The sequence below is a fragment of the Camellia sinensis genome, chromosome 3, assembly GCF_055761805.1.
Source record: "Camellia sinensis isolate YWXY chromosome 3, ASM5576180v1, whole genome shotgun sequence".
Lineage (NCBI taxonomy): Eukaryota > Viridiplantae > Streptophyta > Magnoliopsida > Ericales > Theaceae > Camellia > Camellia sinensis.
Window position 1 is genome coordinate 64,219,375 of NC_138963.1, and position 16,704 is coordinate 64,236,078.

Below are 16,704 nucleotides of genomic sequence, written 5' to 3' on the forward strand. Positions count from 1 at the left end.
AATGAATGTCTTATTTGATGGGTTTAATGTTATTATTTTGAGGGCGTTACAATGAGGCCATCACCATTGAAAAGAAGACTCCCGGGGCTTCATTTTACACTCAAGAATCTCCTAAAGCCAAGTTCGGACGGGTGAGATATGGTTGGTTGAAGTAGGGCATCAATCCGGTTGGACCGAATCTGCGCGGCTTCACCAAAACAGGCATAACTTTTTGCACAGGAGGAATTTTAATGCAAGGTTTGAGCTATTGGAAAGATAAATTCTAGGGCTTTATCCCAGGGGGTGGCTGACCACCTTGACCCTTTTGACCTGGTCGGCCGACCAGGTCAAGTGGTCGGCCGACCACTTGAACTGGTCGGCCAGCTACGCTCTGTTTTGTCTCTCTAAGTGTGTTCCAGCTGGGAGCCATTTGCAGCATCCTCCATACACATGTATGGAGGATCTTCAAAGTTGTTTTTAGCTTCCAAGAGAAGCTTTAGACTACTTTGTCTATATAGGAGGGCCTCTTCCTCCTTTGTGCTGGTTCGGAAAATTGCTAGGGCTAAACAATATATCTCTCTTTATATCTCTCTCTTTTGAGCTCTAAATTGCTTGGTTCTTGGCTCCTTTGCACCACCTCTCATAGCCTAACACTTCCATCATCAACCTAAGGTCCTTGGAGGGTATTTTCAGAGGTTCAAGGTTGGGTTTTTGGGTCCAGAGGCTGCTGGTTTCTGTTGGTCTTCAAGGGTAACCATTTTTTCTCTTTTTGAGCATTATTTTGATCCATCTTTTAGCTATACTTGCAAGAATTTTTGAGCTTTGACATAAACTGTAAAGTGTCTTATTTTGAGCTCCTCTTGAAGTTTGATTAAGGACACTTTTCTGTTTGAGGTCACCTACCTCCTTGTATGCTTCATCTCTCTTTTAGGGCTTATTTTGCATCATATCTTAGCCTTACTTGCAAGCATTTTCGAGCTTTGACATAAACTGAAAAAAGTATTATTTTGAGCTCCTCTTGAAGATTTTTTAAGGTCATTTTTCTTTTGGGGGTCATCTACCCCCTAGTATGCTTGTTTGCATCTTATTTTGAGCCTTGCATCTAGGCCTTGGTTTTGTGCTTTGTTTGGCCTTCTAGCCACTGAAATACAATGGATTTTCAGTGGCTAGTATACTATTTTGAGAGCCAAAATCAGAGGGGGTTGACCCCTCTCTCATTGCCTTGTTTGTTGGCCCTTTTGGCCTTACAAAGAAGCTCCACTTTCCATGTTTTGAAGCCATGTTTCAAGCCCAATTTGGTGAGTTTTAAGGTTTGCATGAACTCTTTCCGGAGCCCATTTTTCCATATAAAGTGTCTATTATGCATGTGTAGAGCAATCCTATTCAAGGCCTTTCAAAGGGGTGTTTCAAAGGGGCCTTTCAAAGGGGCTTTTACTTGCATGCTTCCTAGACTAATTTCAGGACCTTTTTGGTGAGTCTTAGGGTCCTCATAACCTCTTTCAAGAGGTGGTTTTTCCATTTTGTATGTCTATCTTATATGTGTGGAACAACCCCTTGCATGGCCTTCTAAAGGAGCACATCATTCTTGCATGCATTGACTGAGTTTCAGTGGGTTTTTGGACATTATTTGGCATGGTATACTTCTGTTTTTGGCTGGTTTGGTGAGCTCTCATATGCTTCATATAGTTGTAGTACAACTCATGGTTCACTAGCTTTCTTTGCATGATTTGTTGACCCTTGATTTTAGCACTTTTTGGCCCTGCCTTAAACTGATTTTGTGCATATTTTGGACTGCCTTAGCTCTGTTTTTGGGTCTCATGGTCGAATGATGCTTGTTTTGCATGCTTATAGTTCAATGTCCATGCTTAGCTCTGAGTTTTGAGGTCCATTACATGCATATACTGAGATGTTTTCTTGTTTTGAGGTCATTATACATCATATTTCAGAGCTTATGTGAATGCCATATTCCCTTGTTTTGTACTCTTTAAATGCGTTTGAGAGTTGGGCTTGTATGCCTCATTTACTGACCATTGAATGAGCTCCATTTCTTTGCATTCCGAGGCATCATTTTAGGCCATTTTGCCACTGTTTCAGACCTTCCTAGGGTCTATTTGGGGTTGGTTTTTCCATTAGTGCATTGCTTTGGGTACCTCTAGTGTAACGCACTTCACTAGTTTCGGTACCCGGGCCCCCTAGCATGCATTGTGTGACATATTTGCATTATTCGTGACCATCTTTTATGCCATTTCAGAGCTGTATCATGTGCCATTCTATGCCATGCTTCATCCTTTGCCATGCTTTGGTAGAGTGGCATTTGATGCCTTAGGACCGGTCCACTGCATTCGAGCATGTTTGCATGTATTTCGGTTGTCTCATTTTCATCATATGGCCACTGATTTGAGTGTGGCTGAGGTCCACTCATATTGGTTTAAGTCTACCTTGCATTGTGTATGCCATTTGGCTGATGTTGTTGCATGTTTGACCATCGCATTATGTATGCTTTGATTATGCTTTTGTGTATGTCCATCTTCGTATGTGTGCATTGTGTGTGCCATATAGCTCATGTGCATTGTGTATGCCATTTTAGTCCATAGCATTGCGTATACTAAGTTGCATGTGTGCATATCATCCCTCGCATACCAGCATGATTAGGTTGCATTGCATTTAGGGTTGCACGTTAGTAGCATTGTGTATGCCATCTCATTGCATTGTGTTTGGAGTAGGGTTAGTCCAAACACGGGAAACGAGGGACGTTTCGTACTCAAAGTGATGAAACGTGTCTCAATTTTCGGTCACCGACACTTCGGATTACCCATGATGGAGTTTAGGCCTTGTTGTGTTTATATGTGCATGCATTTCACATTGAGTCGTGCAATTCGACTTCTCGGCCATCATGCATCGAGATGCGTGATTGGTGGCACGAGGATCGAGGTCTACACTCTTTTGAGCTTGTGCAAGGACGGGGAGAGTGGTCTTGCACTCATATGTTGAAAATACCTTGTTTTCTTTCCCTCTTGCCTTTGTTGCAGAAAAACCAGAATCCAGGGGTAGAAAGTGGTCGGCCGACCAGGTTTCCTGGCAGGCCGACCACCTTTTTTTGGTTTCCACCACAAAGAGTGGTCGGCAGGTGTTTTCCAAGCCAATATCTGGTCGGCAGCCTTCCCAAGGTGGAGTTTCAGCCTTCTGGAGCTTTGTGCAAGTTTCTGAGATCAATTGCAATCAAAGGTGAGGCGAGGCATCGTGATGGAATTTCCCAACGAGGCGACTCGAGCATGCATACATCTATTGTCACCCAAAACAGAGCCGAGGCAGTCACATTCATGCAGTTTACAGGCTTATTTAGCTAGTTGGTTAATTAGTTAATGTTGTGTAATAATTAGCTGTAGCTGTTATTTATTCGGACCCCTCAAGGGGGGGAAATGTTGTAATAAGTGTGCGTGTGTGTGATGTATGTCTTCCAACGCCACGTCTTTCTCCCTTTTATGTATCAAGTTATGATGGTTAGATTAGGGCATGTTTCAATTAGCATACGTATGCTCGCATGTTTGCATTCATTCATCTGTCTTGCATGCACCGGGCTCGGCGCATCATACTAACTGCATTGTATTTCAATTCCAAGTTGAATACTTGTTAGTTGTAGCATTTCACTTGCCATCCTTAGAATAGCAGAGCCTACTATAGTTGCATTTTGCATGTGTTGCATTAGCCATCTTAATATGAACTACGATCATGCATTGATTACTAACTAGTTTCTGTTTTGGCTCGGAGTACTCGGTAAGTGTTTATGCTTTAGCATCTTGCATGCCTGTGAGTGTTACCATGATAGCATGCTTACCATGAGGCTAATTGCTTACGTGATATAATTGCCTGAATGCCTGTGGGTGAGGCTTGGGTTATTTGAATTGGAACAATTCACTGATTGCGAGTTTTAAGCCCACTTGAGAGTAACAAAATCATGTTTTCTAAGCCCACCCGAGGGTGGCAAATCCACGTCTTAGCCTACTTGCAAGTAGCACCTTCAAACCGTTTTTCAAAATAAACATGAGATGTTTTGTTCCAATTCAGGCGACCCAGTCTATACTTATATGCTGTGCGCATCACATAGTAATTCTAGGCTAATAACCGGAATAAGAGCACATAATGTTTTCAAAACTCGATATCGTGGTTAGTAGAGGCCTATCTTTGATCGGGCGAGCGGGGGGTGCTCACGAAGTGACCTTCTCCCCTCGTACCCAAGTTCCCGAGCCGAGGCAACTTTGGTGATGACAGACACGTGGCCTTAGGCACGAGTCAGGGTTTCCTAAATTTCCCCAAAATAAAATATTTAGGTCGGTATCTAGCAAAACAGTTCATGTTTGACACTTCTTTCTAAAAATCAGCTTTTCAAAACGATTTGCCGGATTTGGACTCTTTAATGATTCATCGGTCTTGCATTGCACTTTGCGAGATTAGATACAGGACCGTGACTTTTGAGTCCGAACTGTAGTGAGCCCAAAACGAACAAAACGGGATTTCCCTCCCGGGACATTCGGGGACGTCTACAGTTTCTGGCAACTCTGCTGGGGAGCTAGAGGACTTGACTCGAACTCGTGATATCTGGTTTTGACTATACTTGTGTGTTTCTTTGCATTGCATTTGCATTTGCATTGGTGCACCTAGGACACCATGTTTTCCGTATGTTATTCCTGAACGGTTTACCGGAGGCTCGCTTCGAGAAGCGTGCCATAAGGCTGACCAGTTGCGGGCTCTGCCACGACGGGAACACAAATCCCAATTTTACCGGGGCACCCTTTTTGACCATTCGACCTAGTGCATATTCGGAATCCATAGTGACCATTCCAAAGCTAGGATAGGTTGCTTACCCAATTATAGGTTGTTTGAGACCGCTGCATGCGTAGTGAAACCCTAGCTCCTGACAAAATAGGACAGAGAAACCCTACCCCAACATAGGGGTGTTTTGGCTCTCACTTGCTTGCTATGTGCTTTTAGGGTGTGTCCTTACAGGAATGCATGTAACAGTTTGCAAGTCTGGGTATCAGGCCTGCAGGCATCAGTATTTGGGAATCAGTTTTACCTGAGGGTATCAGTTTACAGGCAGACTTTTGGGCAGAATTTGGTAGAGAGCACGATCATTCAGCTACGCTCATATCTGTTTTGGCAAAAATGGGCTGAGATGCTGCCTGTTTTCTCTTTTGCTAGGTAGTCCTGGAATCATAGCTTCAGAAGGCTCCAATATCCCCCGGGTACATTGGACTAGTGCTGATAGACTTTGTCCAGTCAGAGACTCAGTTCAGAGCAGCCAGTGTTTTCCTTCGCTGAGGCAAGGCAGTGAAGGGCCAGTCAAGGCTCACCGGTTCATCTGATCCGTCAGTCACCAGTCACATCATCAGCAGACCGTGATGGCATAGGGTTCGGAAGAATTTGTGGCCGTGATAGCAGTGTTAAATCAGGGAACTACCATGCAGGCTGAGACCAGCATTAAAATGCAGCGCCCATTTGGGGCATCTGCCTCACATCCAACTTTGGGACCCCAGCCGAACTTTGACCCACTTTCGCCAGCTGAAGATTTGCAGGGTCTAGATCCTCGAGAAGGGTTGGCTCAAGCCCGAGTTTTTAGACCCCTGGTGCAGCCTAATGAGAGACTTTATCCCCTGGATGCTAGTGACCTCGATCTGACCGTGGTGAAAATCGCAAACCTTGAGAAGCAATTCAAAAAGGCACAGGGCCTTAACTCCATTCTTGACATTGAGGATGGGTACACCGAGGCTGCTGTGCGGCTCCCAGACAGATTCAAAATGCCACATATTGACCGTTTCAATGGGTCTGGAGATCCTATGGTACATATCCGGCTTTTCTTGGATATCCTGAAGCCGATCGGTCTGACTAAGCCACAAAAACTCTCTCTGTATAGAAGAACCCTGTCGGGTGTAGCAGCCTCTTGGTACGCCAAGTTGGAGAATATAGTGAAGCAAAACTGGGAAGAATTGGCTGCGGCCTTTGTTGATCAATATTCTTACAATACCCAAGTTGAAATGACCATCCAAGAGCTTGAAGCAACCCGCTAGAACCCAACAGAGCCTTTTGTGAAATTTGTTGCGAGGTGGAGGGCAAAGGCAGCACAGATGACAGATCGCCGCCCTTCTGAGAGGGATCAAGTGCAGATGATGGTACGAAACCTCGAGCATGATATGTTGCAAAAGTTGATAGTCGCTCCGCTATTCACTTTCAAAAGTTTGCATGAACTGGGGGTTCAGATCGAGAATGCGTTCAACAGTGAGATCATTCCCAAAACAAGTGAACCGACAAGGAGGGTGATTTCAGGGAGTACCAATGCTGGTAGTAGCGCTATTCCCAAACCCACCGAAATCAATACAGTCGCCACAGCCAATCCTTTTACCAAACCAAGCCTACAAACAGCCGGCCTAGCCCGAGCTCAGGGCAGAAATTTCACCCCCTCTATATGAGCCTGACTAGCGCACTAAAAGTCTTGATGGAAAGAGGGTATCTCAAACCCCCCGATCCTCAACCTCTGCCTAACCCACTCCCAGCCAGACATAACCCCTCCAAGTACTGTGTGTACCATCAGCAGCGCGGTCATGGCACCGACCGTTGCTACCGCCTTCGTCACGAGGTCCAAAATCTCATCGACAACCGAACGATAGCTCCACCTTCAGACCCCAATGACCAAACATCTCCTGCCTACCTCAATCTCATCCATATATTGCCATCCACCTATGACCCCAGCATATACATCACCCCGGCCCATCTACCCAAGCTTGAGGTGTTCATTCTAGAAAGCATGGACTTATGCATGATGGATGCACCTGGATCCTAATCATCTCAAACCCATGAGCCCACTACTTCTGAGCTGAAGAGAATGATCGAAAATCTTTAAAGAACTGTGACAAATCTGGCCTCCGAGACATTGGCTCCCTTATCGACCACATCATATACTGGGAATTTCATGACAAAAGGCTCCCCAATCTTGGGACTGGCTGCATTTGAAGAAAGCTAAACCCTTGGCAAAGGGGAAGCAGGTGGTAAGAACAAGGTAGGGACAGGAATTGGTCCCCATGAACACCTTCAACGGGCTGTTGAGGCTTTGAAGGCCGAAGGACTAAACAAACAGCAAGTGCTTGCAGTGGTTGCAAAAAATTGTGGATGATACTTTTGCCACTCAAGTTGGGGGTAGTTTGAATCAAGGGGCAAGCCGAGACAAGAGATGTTGTACCAGAAACACCCCTTTCAGCTCCAATCCTACACTCGGAAGAGATCATCAAAAGTCAGCACTTACCGACCCTTTCGTTGGTACATCCAACACAACTAGCTCACAACCTACCAAATACCCACCTCGGGGCCAGAGGGTGTTCACCCCACTGGACATGTCTCTATCAATGGCCCTAGGGGTCCTGATCAAAAAGGGGCATCTGAAGCCCCTAGAGCCGCGGCCATTACTGAATAAACTTCCTCTCTCCCACAACCTGGTGAAGTACTGTGTCTTTCATCAACAAGCTGGCCACGACATTGACATGTGTCTTTGTCTTCACCATGAAATACAAGATCTGATTGATAAAAAGGTCATCTTCCCGTCAGGTCCTACAAAGTCTATCGGCACTAGATCAGTGAACTTGGGGGATAATGTGACCATGTGATCGGGGGATGAATCGTCTGCGGATGGCACTCAGTTTACTCTAGATGTGGCGTATGGCACACACTGTTTTAAGCATTTGTGAATGCTGGTTTTTGTACTTTTTGACTCGGGTATTGAGTCAGTTTTGTTATGTCATTTAGAGTCTGTCCCGTTGTGTAGAGTCGGTCTTTTCATATTGAGTCAGTTGGGTCTGTCTTGTTGTATCGAGTCAGTCCTGTTTTGTTAGAGTCGGGTGATTCCGGGAATGTTACCTCGAATATCACTATTTTGTTTTGTGTTTGTCTTTTCACTTTCTTTTGAGTCCGTTTCTGCCTTGGAGCCAGCAATGCCAACAAATTTGAATGAATCGCAACGATTTTCACATACTTGTGTTCGTTTCTGCCTTGTGCCAGTTGTGCCAGAAGTTCGAATGAAACGACAGTGCTTTTCACCTGCTTTTCTGTGCTTTGAAAATCATTGCATTGACCTAAGTTTTTCAAAACTTTTTGAATATTATTATGAAAACAAAGAGGGAGGAATTCCTCGGGTTTTGCAAAATTTGATCAACTGAGAGAAAGAAAGACGTGCTAAACCCTTAATGAATGAAATCATGCTTGTTAATGTGAATATTGAGAAGGATCCTGGCTTGATCCAGATTGGTCCTACACTGTCTTTAGCGCGAGCGATTAGTCGCTTTGTTAAAAGGTTTTAAAAATATTTTGCACCGTCCTGCGAAGACCTGTGTGGAATCGCTCTTGAGATTGTGCTGCCTAGGATCACTCTCAGTCTCGAGACTCGACCCCTTGCTTTCGAACCTTGAACTTAGATTCAGAATGTTCAACGGTCAACCACCATGTAAGGCCTGTGTGGCCGAATCAGAAACGCCCCTCGAACTAGGGGTAGGGAAGTCAGATCAAGAAGATTAGATGTCATCAAAAGGAGCTTGCAAAGCTAGATCAGAAACACCCCTCGAACTAGGGGCAAAAGATGCGAGATTGTGCTCGAAGAGCCGAAGATGGATCATTCCACAAATCAATGAAGATCGGCAAGAATGCCAAACCCCAGAAGGGAGGAAAGAAGAAGACATTACTGAAGGACAACCGAGTTCCTATCTACAACACTAGGGGAAAATTCACCCTCCATCGGATGGACTTCTACATCATCAGCGAACAGCAGCCATTCTCTTGGATTCAGATGACTTCAAGATCTCAAACCATTCAACATGGACAAAGCTACACTTTTACCCTTGAGAGGCTCGCTGGGCCGAAAACCCAGAAGGGCGACTCAGGCAAAAGTTAGAGCAAGAAAAAGAAGAAAAAGAACAAAGAAAAAGAAGAGAAAAGAAAAAAAGAAAAAAAATGAAGAAAATGAAAAGAAAAGATAAAAAAGAAAAGAAAAGAACAAAAAGAATTGAAAAGAAGAAAAACAGAGCTCGCAAGGTTGAAAACCCGGAAGGGCGGCCTTGGCAAAAGTTAGAGGGCAAAAGGAGAGGTTAATACTCGAGTGTACCTTAACCCTGAACTACGTAAGGCTTGATTCCCATCTTTGGGATACGTAGGCAACTTCATTCTGAAGTCCAGCCGTAAAACACTTCAAATTGATTGTGCCCATGTAATGGTTTTGATCATCTTTGCCTTCTTTGTATCTGAGAATTTGGTTGTGTTCATCACTCTGAGGACTGACTACAATGCGCTGCGGTGCCATTCAAACAAGGGGCAACTTTCCGTTGCCATTCAATGTGCTGCGGTGCCGTTCAAACAGGGGGTAACTCTCCGTTGCCATGCAGCTCTCTTCAAGCAAGGGGCAATTTTCCTTCAGATCTGAGGTTGTGCATCTCAAGAGTAAGTTCCATGTTGGTCGAGCAGTGACCATTTGCAAAACTAGTTTTTGAGAATTTTTACTGAGGTTGACTGATTCTCTCGAAAATTATTCCACTTTTTTTCAAAAACTGGACCCTTTCTTGGACCCAAAAAAGGAAAATTTTCAGTGCTCATAACCTAACTTGCATGATTTTCAAAATCAAAAAGTTGAACAAGTGTGTTAATTTAACTCTCATATTGGTCAAATTGTTTTAGTAGAAAACCAAAAAAAAAAAAAAAAAAACAAAAAATGGTGAAAATGATGAACTAGGGGCACAGTTGAGTTAGGTGTTTTGTCTTTTCCCCATTGTTAACATGCCTGCCAGAAAGGGCCCTCTACCTGCCAACAAAGGGCACAACTGAAGCTAACAGCAAAATGTCGAAAGCTCTCTCATCCTCCAAGCAACAAGGTATCAAGCCAAGTGCGAAGCACGAAATGGAATGGACTAAGATATTCCATTTCCTTGTTTGGACACATCTAATCACACCCAAACTCCTGAGCAGAGCATCGTCAACCGGTGTCAGCTGCTGATTTGCTACACACCCAGTTGTAGCGCAACTCCTCTGTGGGAGGAACTCACTAGCTGTGCACAGAAGAAAAAGAATCTAGCAGAATGCTAGGGGCAAGAGCCCGCAATTTCTTGTTTATCCATCAACCACCCAGGGGAGGGATAAAAAAATGAGAGATTAAAGAATAGAGAGATGTGCGCTGAGAGAAAAAGTGAAGAAAAGGATTTTGTGAGAAAAGACGAGCCTGAGGGCCGAGTGATGTGAGAATCACAAATAAGAAAGGGTGGGAAACAATACTCAGAGAAACTGGCTCCTCGTGTACCGAGAGGTCTCTTGCCTTTGTAACACAGCTGAGTGTTGTGTTTGTGTGTTTTGTTTGTCTCGATTCTTGTTTTGAGTCGTTTGAGTGTCAATAGATGTGTTTAGATTGTTTTATCTTGTTTTTTCTTTGTTGAGTTGTGTTTAGGTTGTTCTACCTTTGTTTTCCGTTGTTGAGTCGTTTTGGCTGTGGTCAGTTGTAGGCTCAATACCCGGTTGAGAACCCTTTTCTCATTTCAATTTCAAAAATCGTTTTGTGCTCAGAGTGCCGTGTCGTTCTCCACATTTGTGCAAAACAGGATTGGTTCTTTCATAAAGCCACAGGGTTCAACCCAGGTCATGTCAGAATAGTAAAACAAGGACCTATCTGAAGCTATTTAGGTTCTGGACTGCAAAGCAAAAGAAAAGAGGGAAAATTTGGAGCATCTTAGCATGTTTCAACTTTAGCAAAATTCGAGACTGCATTCCAGGTGCATCTTGTGAGGCCTCGCCTTCCTCTGGAGTATGAGTGTATCTCGACCCCAAGTGTAAGCCTGCTTCAAGTCAGAATGGCAGTCCAAGCAGCACCCGAGGGTTTCACATGCAGATGTTATCTCTCGCCAATATGAACAGGGTGTGCCCTTTTTGAGCTGAGTGTGTTGCAAAGTCCTCTAAGAGGCAAATCAGAGGCACCAGAGTACATATTTGATACTCCTCTATTGCATAGAATGTGAACTTTCATATATACTGTGTTGCATGCGTGCCGCGCATCGTTATGATTCATGCATAGAATATGCTTGCTTTTGATTCCGCATAGAATATGCTTTGCTTGTCTCATACATAGAACATGCTTTCAATATTGCATAGAATGTGCTTCCATACTTGCATAGAAAATGCTCGTATCTTTTGCGTAGAAAATGCCCCCATACTTGCATAGAAGATGCATTTTATCGCACTGTTTTGTGCATTTCAAATCACTCGCGCTGTTTAGCGTATCACACTGTTTAGTGCATTTCAAATCACTCGCGCTGTTTAGCGTATCTCTCTGTTTAGTGCATTTCAAATCATTCGTGTTATTTTGCGCATCGCATTGTTTTGTGCAATTTACATTCGCGCTATTTTGCGCATCGCACTGTTTTGTGCAGTTTACATTCGCGCTATTTTGCACATCGCACTATCCTGTGCATTACATTCATTCGCGCTATTTTGTGCATTGCATTGTTTTGTGTAGTTTATCATTCGCGCTATTTTTCGCACCTTAATCGCACTGTTTTGTGAAGTTTACATTCGCGCTATTTTGCGCATCGCACTGTCCTGTGCATTACATTCATTCGCGCCATTTTGCGCACCTCAATCGCACTGTCTTGTGCTTTGCATATCACATCGCGCTATCTTGCGCACCTTACCTGCACTTGTTAGTGCATTGCATCGCGCTATCTTGCGCACCTTATCTGTATCGCACTGTTTTATGTATTTGCTCTGCATCGCATTGTCTTGTGCACATTGTATTTTTGTATCATTCGCACTGTCTTGTGCACTTTCTGGTCTAGCAGACATTAAATCCTCTAGTTTAGGAGACCTTAAATCCTCTAAAGGTGCAATTCCTTTGGTGTTTGTCATGTCTGAACGACTTCCGGTGGTCTGGTATAGCCACCTGCCTATGTTTGCGGTGAGTTCCTAGGAGACCAATTGAGACAGTGGAAACTAGAGTTCGAATGGCTCTTGCCTAGAATGCAAAGGTTCGGGATTTCTGAGACTAAAGTCTGGTTTAAATACCCAAGGGTCTATCCTCGGCTTGAAATCTGTATGGCAGCCCCATAGATTGAGATAGCATGTGTATGGGCCTCAATTCTGGATACCGAATCAACCTAGTCTGTCACCCTGTTGAAGAATAGGGAAAGCTACGACCACAGTTAGGGAGAAAAGTAGTACCTGCGGTTCAACTGAGAAGAAGGGGAAGATTCCCACATCAGCATGAGGTAGGACATCGCTGAGGTAGGTCATTGCCAAATGCTCCTGTAAGGTACCTTCGCTTCCTAACTACTACATCATCTGGTATGTCCATTGCATTGCATATAGAATACATTGCATTATAGTTTGCATGCATTTACTGCATTATCCATCTATGGCTTGCGCCTTTCCATGTTGAGCTTGGTCTGGTATGTGCCCATACTTTCACGTCGAAGCATGGTTATGAGATTTTGTGTACGTACCTATTCCACTAATGGGATTATGGTTTGAGGGTGACGGCACCATTCCCGTGTTAGATGTGGTTTGTTTGTATCCATGCCTTTCCTAGGCAAGATAGGGTTTGGCCGCGCGCCTTATCCATTGCATTCATTGCATTGTAGTGTAGTGTGTTGCATCTAGCATTTAGGATCATGATCTTTCCTCAGCAGATCATTCCTCACTTATATCATGCCACCCAATTACTTGTATCTTGTGTTCCGTCTACACACACATAGTTCTGCATGTGTACGAGCCTATTCCACTGATGGGATTATGGTTTGAGGGTGTCGGCACCTTTTCTATGGTAGACGGATTATGCATCTCCATCATCTTTATGATATTTGTGTGGTTTTATACTGCTTGTGATTTGATCATCTCAAATGCATTGCATATCATTTGCCTTGTTTCATTACATTGCATTGCATAAATTTTGAATTTTCAAACCGGCTTCGCGTAGCGTATAAGTCCAATTTCCAAACCGGCTTCGCGAAAGCGAATAAGTCCAATTATCAAACCGGCTCCGCGTAGCGTATAAGTCCAATTTTCAAATCGGTTTCGCGTAGCGTATAAGTCCAATTGTCAAAATCTTCTTGCATATCATTTTGCATTTTGCCCCTTGCCTGCGGGCACATCTTTGTTTATCTCGCCTGTTTGTCTAAGTCTTCGGCCGTGTCAAAAATGGGTCGTCTCTAGGCTTTGACATTCACTCCCGTCACTTATGACTTCCGAGTTCTGTCAAAGAGGGGCAACTGTAGACACCCCATTTTTGACCGCCCTTAAGACTTGGGCACTATTGATGATTTACTTGATAGAGAAAGGTGTGCAGGGCAAAGGTTCAGTTTCTTCGGCAAGGAAAGAGTCAAATCTCAACTTCATACCCCCCCTTTTTTTTTTTGGACCAAAAAAATCTTGATCAAAATATTTTAGACTTAAAACCCTCTCTTTCAAAACGTTTTGAAAATAAAGTTCTACGATGTTCCAATGCTCGCATTTTGTTAAATGCCGCGCTTTTCGGTAAACCGAGCAAGGGCAAAGTGGAAATGAATGAAAGAGAGATGAGATCTTTGAAAAATCTTTCAAAACACCTTGTTCGGGAGTTTGGAGTTGAAGAAAAGAAGAATGGAGAGAAGAAACCTAGTTAAGGAAGAGGATGGGCATGAATCGCTAAGAGAGAGTCAAGCGGTCCTCGCTAAATCAGGCTTATCTGTCTATACACTTGGATTTAACCTATGAGGCCACCACTATTGGAAAGAAGACTCCCGGGGCTTCATTTTGAACTCAAGAATCTCCTAAAGCCAAGTTCGGATGGGGGAGATATGGTTGGTTGAAGTAGGGCATCAATCTGGTTGGACCGAATCTGCGCGGCTTCACCAAAATAGGCATAACTATTTTGTACAGGAGGAATTTTAATGCAAGGTTTGGGCCATTGGAAAGCTAACTTTTGAAACTTCATCCTAGGGGGTGGCCGACCACCTTGACCCTTTTGACCTGGTCGGCCGACCAGGTCAAGTGGTCGGCCGACCACTTGAACTGGTCAGCCAGCTACCCTCTATTTTGTCTCTCTGAGTGTGTTCCAGCTGGGAGCCATTTGCAACATCCTCCATACACGTGTATGGAGGATCTTCAAAGTTGTTTTTAGCTTCCAAGAGAAGCTTTAGACCACTTTGTCTATATAGGAGGGCCTCTCCCTCCTTTGTGCTAGTTCAGAAAATTGCTAGGGCTAAACAATATATCTCTCTTTATATCTCTCTCTTTTGAGCTCTAAATTGCTTGGTTCTTGGCTCCTTTGCACCACCTCTCATAGCCTAACACTTCCATCATCAACCTAAGGTCCTTGGAGGGTATTTTTAGAGGTTCAAGGTTGGGTTTTTGGGTCCAGAGGCTGCTGGTTTCTGCTGGTCTTCAAGAGTAACCATTTTTTTCCCTTTTTGAGCATTATTTTGATCCATCTTTTAGCTATACTTGCAAGCATTTTCGAGCTTTGACATAAACTATAAAGTGTCTTATTTTGAGCTCCTCTTGAAGTTTGATTAAGGACACTTTTCTGTTTGAGGTCACCTACCTCCTTGTATGCTTCATCTCTCTTTTAGGGCTTATTTTGCATCAAATCTTAGCCTTACTTGCAAGCATTTTTGAGCCTTGACATAAACTGAAAAAAGTCTTATTTTGAGCTCCTCTTGAAGATTTTTTTAGGTCATTTTTTTGTTGGGGGACATCTACCCCCTGGCATTCTTGTTTGCATCTTATTTTGAGCCTTGCATCTAGGCCTTGGTTTTGTGCTTTGTTTGGCCTTCTAGCCACTGAAATCCAGTGGATTTTCAGTGGCTAGCATACTATTTTGAGAGCCAAAATCAGAGGGGGGTGACCCCCTCTCTCCTTGCCTTGTTTGTTGGCCCTTTAGGCCTTACAAAGGAGCTCTACTTTGCATGTTTTGAAGCCATGTTTCAGGCCCTATTTGGTGAGTTTTAAGGTCTGCATGAACTATTTCCGGAGCCCATTTTGCCATATAAAGTGTCTATTATGCATGTGTAGAGCAATCCTATTCAAGGCCTTTCAAAGGAGCCTTTCAAAGGGGCTTTCACTTGCATGCTTCCTAGACTAATTTCAGGACCTTTTTGGTGAGTTTTAGGGTCCTCATAACCTCTTTCAAGAGGTGGTTTTTCCATTTTGTATGTCTATCTTATATGTGTGGAACAACCCCTTGCATGGCCTTCTAAAGGAGCACATCATTCTTGCATGCATCGACTGAGTTTCAGTGGGTTTTTGGGCATTATTTGGCATGGTATACTTTTGTTTTTGGCTGGTTTGGTGAGCTCTCATATGCTTCATATAGTTGTAGTACAACTCATGGTTCACTAGCTTTCTTTGCATGATTTGTTGACCCTTGATTTTAGCATTTTTTGGCCATGCCTTAAACTGATTTTGTGCATATTTTGGACTACCTTAGCTCTGTTTTTGGGTCTCATGGTTGAATGATGCTTGTTTTGCATGCTTGTAGTTCAATGTCCATGTCCATGCTTAGCTTTGAGTTTTGAGGTCCACTACATGCATATACTGAGATGTTTTCTTGTTTTGAAGCCATTATACATCATATTTCAGAGCTTATGTGAATGCCATATTCCCTTGTTTGTTACTCTTTAAATGCGTTTGAGAGTCGGGCTTGTATGTCTCATTTACTGACCATTGAATGAGCTCCATTTCTTTGCTTTCTGAGCCATCATTTTAGGCCATTTCGCCACTGTTTCAGACCTGCCTAGGGTCTGTTTGGGGTTGGTTTTTCCATTAGTGCATTGCTTTGGGTACCTCTAGTGTAACGCACTTCACTAGTTTCGGTACCCGGGCCCCCTAGCATGCATTGTGTGACATATTTGCATGATTCGGGACCATCTTTTATGCCATTTCAGAGCTGTATCATGTGCCATTCTATGCCATGCTTTGGTAGAGTGGCATTTGATGCCTTAGGACCGGTCCATTGCATTCGAGCATGTTTGCATGTATTTCGGTTGTCTCGTTTTCATCATATGGCCACTGATTTGAGTGTGGCTGAGGTCCACTCATATTGGTTTAAGTCCACCTTGCATTGTGTATGCCATTTGGTTCATGTTGTTGTATGTTTGACCATCGCATTGTGTATGCTTTGATTATGCCTTTGTGTATGTCCATCTTCGTATGTGTGCATTGTGTGTGCCATATAGCTCATGTGCATTGTGTATGCCATTTTAGTCCATAGCATTGCGTATGCTAGGTTGCATGTGTGCATATCATCCCTCGCATACCAGCATGATTAGGTTGCATTGCATTTAGGGTTGCACATTAGTAGCATTGTGTATGCCATCTCATTGCATTGTGTTTGGAGTAGGGTTAGTCCAAACACGGGAAACGAGGGGCGTTTCGTACTCAAAGTGACGAAACGTGTCTCAATTTCCGGTCGCTGACACTCCGGATTACCCATGATGGAGTTTAGGCCTTGTTGTGTTTATATGTGCATTCATTTCATATTGAGTCGTGCAATTCGACTTCTCGGCCATCATGCATCGAGATGCGTGATTGGTGGCACAAGGATCGAGGTCTACACTCCCTTGAGCTTGTGCAAGGACGGGGAGAATGGTCTTGCACACATATGTTGAAAATACCTTGCTTTCTCTCTCTCTTGCCTTTGTTGCAGGAAAACCAGAATCCAAGGGTAGAAAGTGGTCAGCC